The sequence below is a fragment of the Lolium rigidum genome, chromosome 4 (genome assembly GCF_022539505.1).
Source record: "Lolium rigidum isolate FL_2022 chromosome 4, APGP_CSIRO_Lrig_0.1, whole genome shotgun sequence".
NCBI classification, from domain to species: Eukaryota; Viridiplantae; Streptophyta; class Magnoliopsida; order Poales; family Poaceae; genus Lolium; species Lolium rigidum.
The window spans coordinates 86,415,286-86,423,973 of NC_061511.1; positions in this window are offsets into that span (position 1 = coordinate 86,415,286).

The following is an 8,688-nucleotide window of genomic DNA, read 5'->3' on the forward strand; positions in this document are numbered from 1 at the left end:
ATAAGTTGAAAGCAACCGCTGAAACTTAATCTTCCTTTGTGTTGCTTCAATACCTTTACTTTGATTTATTGCTTTATGAGTTAACTCTTATGCAAGACTTATTGATGCTTGTCTTGAAAGTACTATTCATGAAAATTCTTTGCTTTATGATTCATTTGTTTACTCATGTCATTTACCATTGTTTTGATCGCTGCATTCATTACATATGCTTACAATAGTATGATCAAGGTTATGATGGCATGTCACTCCAGAAATTATCTTTGTTATCGTTTACCTGCTCGGGACGAGCAGGAACTAAGCTTGGGGATGCTGATACGTCTACGACGTATCGATAATTTCTTATGTTCCATGCCACATTATTGATGATATCTACATGTTTTATACACATTATATGTCGTATTTATGCATTTTCCGGCACTAACCTATTAACGAGATGCCGAAGAGCCGATTCTTGTTTTCTGCCGTTTTTGGTTTCAGTAAATCCTAGTAAGGAAATATTCTCGGAATTGGACGAAATCAACGCCCGGGGTCCTATTTTGCCACGAAGCTTCCGGAAGACCGAGGAGAGTCGAAGTGGGGCCACGAGGTGGCGACACACCAGGGCGGCGCCGCCCAAGCCCTGGCCGCGCCGGCCTGTTGTGTGGGCCCCTCGTGACGCCCCTTTACCTGCCCTTCCGCCTACATATAGTCTTCGTCGCGAAACCCCCAGTACCGAGTGCCACGATACGGAAAACCTTCCAGAGACGCCGCCGCCGCCAATCCCATCTCGGGGGATTCAGGATATCGCCTCCGGCACCCTGCTGGAGAGGGGAATCATCTCCCGGAGGACTCTTCACCGCCATGGTCGCCTCCGGAGTGATGAGTGAGTAGTTCACCCCTGGACTATGGGTCCATAGCAGTAGCTAGATGGTCGTCTTCTCCTTATGTGCTTCATTGTCGGATCTTGTGAGCTGCCTAACATGATCAAGATCATCTATCCGTAATTCTATATGTTGTGTTTGTCGGGATCCGATGGATAGAGAATACTATGTTATGTTGATTATCAATCTATTACCTATGTGTTGTTTATGATCTTGCATGCTCTCCGTTATTAGTAGAGGCTCGGCCAAGTTTTTGCTCTTAACTCCAAGAGGGAGTATTTATGCTCGATAGTGGGTTCATGCCTCCATTAAATGCGGGACAGTGACGAGAAAGTTCTAAGGTTGTGGATGTCTCGTTGCCACTAGGGATAAAACATTGATGCTATGTCCGAGGATGTAGTTATTGATTACATTACGCACCATACTTAATGCAATTGTCTCGTTGTTTGCAACTTAATACTGGAAGGGGTTCGGATGATAACTCTGAAGGTGGACTTTTTAGGCATAGATGCATGCTGGATAGCGGTCTATGTACTTTGTCGTAATGCCCAATTAAATCTCACAATATTCATCATATCATGTATGTGCATTGTCATGCTCTCTCTATTTGTCAATTGCCCGACTGTAATTTGTTCACCCAACATGCTATTTATCTTATGGGAGAGACACCTCTAGTGAACCGTGGACCCCGGTCCATTCTTTTACATCGAATACAATCTACTCGCAATACTTGTTCTACTCGTTTTCTCGCAAACAATCATCATCCACACTATACATCTAATCCTTTGTTACAGACAAGCCGGTGAGATTGACAACCTCACTCGTTTCGTTGGGGCAAAGTACTTTGGTTGTGTTGTGCAGGTTCCACGTTGGCGCCGAATCCCCGGTGTTGCGCCGCACTACATCCCGCTGCCATCAACCTTCAACGTGCTTCTTGGCTCCTCCTGGTTCGATAAACCTTGGTTTCTTTCTGAGGGAAAACTTGCCGCTGTACGCATCACACCTTCCTCTTGGGGTTCCCAACGGACGCGTGCTGTACGCGCATCAGGCATCATCATCTTGTCCACTGGGACTCGATTCAGCCATTGTGATCAAATCTTCGTTTATCCTCCTGCACCGCTTACTCCTGGTGAAAACGTCGTCTTCAGGAGCCTCATCCCCTTGGACGTCGCTATCCTCAAGGGCGTGCTGGGCGTCCAAGGTCTCTTCAGAGTCATCATTATCGTCCTCTAGTTCTACACCACTTTCGGGTGTAGGAGGATAACATTGCGCTACGGTGGAAGCCTGTTGACAGGCGAAGAAATTAGTGGAAGATTAGAAGACAGAATAACGATAGTAATCAAGGCAAATGTAGTAAAAGTTACCTCAGCTGGAAGATGCTTGAAATCGTATGGAGGACGAGCCGAAGTCAGGACAATATTGTCCTTCATGCTGAAGCAAGTAAGACGACGCACCTCGTCGCGAAGTTCGTCATCCGACAGGTCGGTAGAGCTGACCCTCGACTTGTCATCCTTGCCAACATATAGCCACAACTGGTGAGGCCGAGACATTAGCGGCTGCACCCGACGTTTTAGGAACACTGAGACTACCTCAGTGCCGCACATCGTTAAGCCTCCTGTGTTCTTTAGGTCTACGACCTGTTCGAATAGCTTGTCGGCTATAGCGCTTTCTTCAGGAGACAAGGCGTTTCGCCAGGACTTCTTCGGCTGAGCCACCAGGGCGTCCTCGAACGGAGGAAGGTTGGAGCGCCGCCCAGATACTGGAGTATCTCGCAGATAAAACCATTTGTGACGCCATCCTTGGACAGATTCTTTCATCGGTAAGTTGAAGTAATCAACCTCCTTCCTAACAACAAAGCCAACGCCACCGACGACGGGGGGGCCATTGTTGTCATTGTGACGCTTAACATAGAAGATTTCCTCCATAAACCGCAGTGGGGATCGATGCCGAGGAAAGCCTCGCAAACAGTGATGAAAATGGAAAGATGGAGAATGGAATTTGGGGTCAGCTGCTAGAGCTGGATCCCATAGAAAATGAGAAGGGAACGAAGAAATTCGTGGGCAGGGAGAGAAAGCCCGCGAAACAGGAAGGCGACGAACATAACAGTGAAGTGATGACCCACAAGTATAGGGGGTGTATCGTAGTACTTTCGATAAATAAGAGTGTCGAACCCAACGAGGAGCAGAAGGTGTTGACAAGCAGTTTCGATGAAGGATTGACTGTAAATGCTCACATACAAGTTTTCAGGAGGTTTTGATATAGCAGATAAATAAAATACAAGTAAGTAAAATGCGAGAATAATAATTGCAGCAAGTGGCCCAATCCTTTTTAGCACGAAGGACAAGCCGGTTTGTTTACTTATGATGACCAAAAGTTCTTGAGGACACACGGGAACTTAGTCTAGTGCTTTCGCTTCATATAGTTGATTAATCTTCATTGTTTTGATAAGTGTTGTGTGGGTGAACCTATGCTAATGCATCGCCCTTCCTAGGACTAATACATACTTGTGATTAAACCCCTTGCAAGCATCCGCAAATACAAGAAAGTAATTAAGATAAATCTAACCACAACCTTAAACTCTGAGATCCCGCTTATCCCTCATGCATCGATATACCAACGGGGTTCAGAGTTGTTGTCACTCCAAGAACCCCACAATTAGCAAACGCATACAAGATGCATTCCCCTAGGCCCATAAAGGTGAAGTGTCATGTAGTCGACGTTCACATGACACCACTAGAAGAATAACACCACAACTTAAATATCAAACCATTAAATATTACTCAACATAGTTCACTACTAACATTTAGACTTCACCCATGTCCTCAAGAACTAAACGAACTACTCACAAGACATCATATGGAACATGATCAGAGGTGATATGATGATGGATAACAATCTGAACATAAACCTTGATTCAACGGTTTCACTCAATAGCATCAATAACAAGGAGTAATCAACACCGGGATAGTTTCCCCTATGAAATACTCAAGATTCAACCCTAGATGTTACAGCGGAGACGAGGTGCAGCGGTGGAGATGATGGTGTCGGTGGTGGAGATGATGATGATGATCCCAATGAAGTCCAGCTCGATGATGATGACGATGGCGACGATTTCCCCCCTCCGGGAGGGAATTTCCCCGGCAGATTTCGCACTCGCCGGAGAGCTCTTTTCTCTCTGGTGTTTTTCCGCCTCGAGGAGGCGGCGATGACTATCCTCGATGTTCCCCCGCACCTTAGGGTTTCTGGGAGATGAAGTACGCGAAAGGGCGATGGCCGAGGGGGTCGTGGGCCCCCTCCCCACGTGGCGGTGCGCCAACATTGGTGGCCGCGCCGGCCCATGGGGAGGGCCCATGGCGGCCCTCCTCGGCCTCCTCTTTTGGTTGGCTCCATCATCTGGAAAAATAGGAGCTTCGGTATATTTTCCGTCAATTGTTGATCTTCAGAAATATTGTATCCTGACGATGCTTTTTCCAGCAGAATTCTGACTCCGGTGAGTAATTCTCCAATAATCATGAAACATGCAAAATAGGTGAAATAACATAAGTATCATCTCTAAATATGAAATATATCAATGAATAACAGTAAATTATGATATAAAATAGTGATGCAAAATGGACGTATCATGAAGCCCTTAGGGGGCTTTGGGCGAGAAGATGGACCTGGGAGATGAATGTCGTTGTCGAATGAAGAGATGAGGCCAAGGGTGCGCAGCTTGTTCACTTCGTGATTCCAAATGGTGGAGGCGCCCCAATCACGGCTGACCTTGCTCATGCCCGACGCGCTGGTGCTCTTCTTCTTGCCCATGGCGACCGGAGCTTTTGAGAGAAGGGACAGAGGTGAAAGGTTGAGGAAGGAGATGAGCAGTGAAGAAGCGTAAAAAGTAAAAACAATGGGAAGACCCCTTATTTATAGCATGAGCTGGTGGTAAATCGTGGCCATAACTCCAAGGCCATCGTGGGAGGTGGAAAGAGATCCAGTCGTACACGTGTCACTCTGAAGAAAACGGAACCGGCGGCCCATTATTCCCACGATGTGCGGAAATTGAGGATGCGCCTCGGTGAACGCGCAAGCACTGGTCACTTCATAAAACTGCCCGCGCAGAAGTAGGGTGGGCCTGTCAGGTCACATCTTGTCAGTCAAACCACATCAGTGATGACGTCATCAGTGATGTCACGAAAGGCGTCGACTTTGATTAAAGCATCCGAGGAGGAACTAAAATCATTGAGTGGATCAACTTGAGTCTACGCACGGTTGCAAACATCCGCGCCTAGACTCGGGGGCTACTCCTATCGGGAGCGCTGGACGCGCACCCGATAAATTTGGGCAAGGAAGAAAGATTAAATACAAGGAGCTTAAGTCCTACTCCCATCGGGAGCGCCAAATGCGCACTCGACAAAACTGTTTTGCACTCCAGGATCATGCCCGGGGACTTGATTCTGTGTAGAGTAGCATTGTTTTGCCTTCGGCAGTTAACCAGCAAAGCTGGGCACGCTACTCAATATCCTTTACGCATTAAACTTTCAAGATTTGAAGCCCCGATGCAAATGTATTGGATGACCTATGAAGACCTGCAGGAAACTTCGGCAGAAGAAGACATTCGAGTAGCACAACTTGAGTCTATGCTCGGATTGCAATCATCCGTACCTAGACTCGGGGGCTACTCCCATCGGGAGCGCTGGACGCGCACCCGATAGAAGAAGATGCTATCGCGAGGAGAAGAAGAATTATCAAGGGAAAAGAACATTTGTTGGAGGCATGCTTTAGTCTCTACCTGAAATATCTTCGGCTAGACACTCAGGGGCTACTGACGTGGGCATTATCCTTCGGGTAACTGTTATTTCCCTATCCTGTACGGCCCAACTGGAGGCCCATGAAGACACCCGATGGCAAGGTGGGCCGCTATGTTGGTGCCGAAGAAGATTCCTTGAAGAACGAGACGAAGAAGCGAAAGATACAAGGAAAGTTTAGAACCAGGGACCTTTGTAACCTAGTCGTACCCGGATAGATCTCTTGAGACCTGGCCCCCTATATAAGGGCCAGGAGAGGGGCTGCCGAGGGATATACGCAATCTTAGCAACTTTAGCCACCAGAAGTCTAGAGCTAGGGTTTCATAGCACTTAGCCTCTCGACGAGATCACAGCCGAAACCTTCGGCACCCCATTGTAACCCGATATTCTCATAATCAAGATCAGACAGGCAGGACGTAAGGGTTTTACCTCACCGAGGGCCCCGAACCTGGGTAAATCGCTTTCCCAGCTAGTTTGATAACCGATGTCTCGTGTCAGCCTACAGGATTACATCTACCCTAAGCCCCATACGGAGGGTATCGCCGATGAGTACCCTTGACATCTAGGGTAAAATTTTGGTTGTTGTACAGACACGTTAGCTTGTGCTGGAGCAAACCTCCCATCTGCAAGCCACCCATGAAGGGCTAGCATAGCTGTGCGATTGTCAACGTTCTCGCACTCGTTTCTTGTTTCTAACCACCGAGTAAGATATGCTCGAGATGTTTCATTCTTCTACTGGATACAAGATTGCAGGTCACTGGCCATGGAAGGTCTCTTGTAGGTGCCCTGAAGTGTCCCTCAAAGGCAATCTTCAGGTCAAACCAGCAAAAGATGGAGTTCTCCGGTAAATCGCTGAGCCAAGTCCGGGCTGGACTAACAAGGTACAACTGGAGCATGCGGCAGGCCATGTTTGGGGTCCCTCCGGCAAAGCTGACTGCGTTAAAGTAGTCATCGATCCAGGTATCGGGCCTCTCACTGCCATCATAATGCTTCAAGTTTCCGGGTAGCTTGAGGTTCAAGCCTTTTGGCGTTTTCTTCTCTCAGATTCTCCTGCCGAAACACTTTGGGCCAATGTATCCAGTCTTGTACTCGTTGAGACGTTCCCGTGCGTCGTGTGAGTCATTCCTGTGACCAGGGGATTCTGAACGAGAGCGTGATCTCTGGCCTCCGCCTCCGCCACTGGGTGGTGGTGATGGAGATCCGTGTGGGGGCCGATGAGACTTCTTGCTTCCGCCATCAGATTTTCCGCGTCCTTCTCTGTGTTGGCTCCGGCTGCGGTGGCTTCCTTCGCCATCATGGCGGCTGGCTCCATCATTCCGACTCCTGCGGGGCTCAGGTGCACGTTCCTCATTCCGGCTCCTTCGGGTTCAGGCGTGCGTTACTTGTTCCGGCTCCTCTAAGGCAGCACAACCAACTGCTCCCCAACCAACTCTGCCTAAACCTCAATCGTCCCCTAGCCCTACTGCCAAAGATCACACTCAAGTGGAAGTAGTTCCAGTGAGCAGCAGGCAAAAGGACGGAAGCTATCCGCTACCAAGCGGGCTGCCCCTAAGGAGGCTCAAGACAAGGGCCAAGAGGAGGCGAAAGTCACTTCTGCAGATAAGGCTAAAGCTATGGCTCATGATGCCATAGTATTTCCAGCAAATTTTGGCGACCCCACTGATTTCTATGCTACGGCAAAGGCTTATAGCACCAAGTTCTTCAACAAGCTTACCGAGGCGGAGAAGTGGGAGCTCGAGCAGGATTTACTGAACTCCATGCTGAACAACGCATGGGGCAAAGCTGATGTTGAATGTTCCTACATTCAGCAACACAAAAAAGATACATGCGAGTTTCTTGACCAGCTCCTCTGCAAGCGCAAGGTAAACCATTCTCCGAATAGCCCCCAAGTATCTAGGCAGAAACCAATCTTAGTTTTCACCTTGATACTTTGAGTGAACCATCTTGAGAAATTTTAAAGTGTCGTAGTATCCCCCAAGCGTCATGTCAGAAACATTTCTGGCAATGATACTTGATGAGGACATCCCTACCACACTACCACCTCCGTCATTACTGAATGAAGATGAACCTTCTGTGAAGCTCAAGTCCAATGAAGTCAGGATTGGACCTATTACAAGAGCTCGTGCGAAGCTACTTAAACAACAGGTGAACTTGTTCCTAAACGATATTTTGATTGATCAGAACTTTATACTACCTAAGTCCTATTACTTATGTATCATCAGGTATGAAGAGGAGACAAGCATCGCACGAGGAGGAGAGGAGAAGATGGACGTGAAGATGGACGTGAAGATGGACGTGGAGCTGGACAAGGAGCTGGACATGAAGATATCTCATGGACGCGCGAGGGAGGAGCGGGAGGCATGCGCGAGAGGAGAAGAAGAAGTCCAGGCCGGCCCAGCACCCGGTCAGATCGGCCGCCACGCCGGCGCGCCCGGTCCGACCGGGCGGCAGGCCGGATCCACCCCGGCGCCAACCGGGCGCCACGCTGACTGCAACCGGACGGGTTACTGCGCGACAATTCCAGAGCCCGGTTGCCACCCGGTCCCTGGCCCGGTTTGAACCGGCCAGCCCGGTCCCAGGCCCGGTCGATCGGCCCCCAGACCGGCCGTGTCCGAGTCTGTCTCGACCAGATCTATTCTGGGTCGGTTATTTTCGTACTTTTTCAACCAGAGGTCGTCCCGGACGCCTATATAAGTGCCCAGGACGCCCCCCTAGCTGCTTTAGACCACGTTTAAGATAAACCCTAGTTCTTAGTTGTTTGCTCTGCAAAACTATTGAATTCCCTACACCATATTGCTTGATATTGTTTAGATCCTGTTAAAGTCTTGTGTGATCTGTTGTTCCATTGGGAATTAGACGGTTGCAACTTACCGCTTCGTGGTCGGTGGCTACGTGCGCAAGTGTGTGGAGTTGCGAATATCTTGCAGGGTTGAGAGTTGTTGCATTGGCGACAGGGACCAATCGAGAGATCTCGTTGCGTTATACAAGTTATCATCCACTTCATCCAAGTTATCTCCGCTGTAATCACCCCGTGATCATCA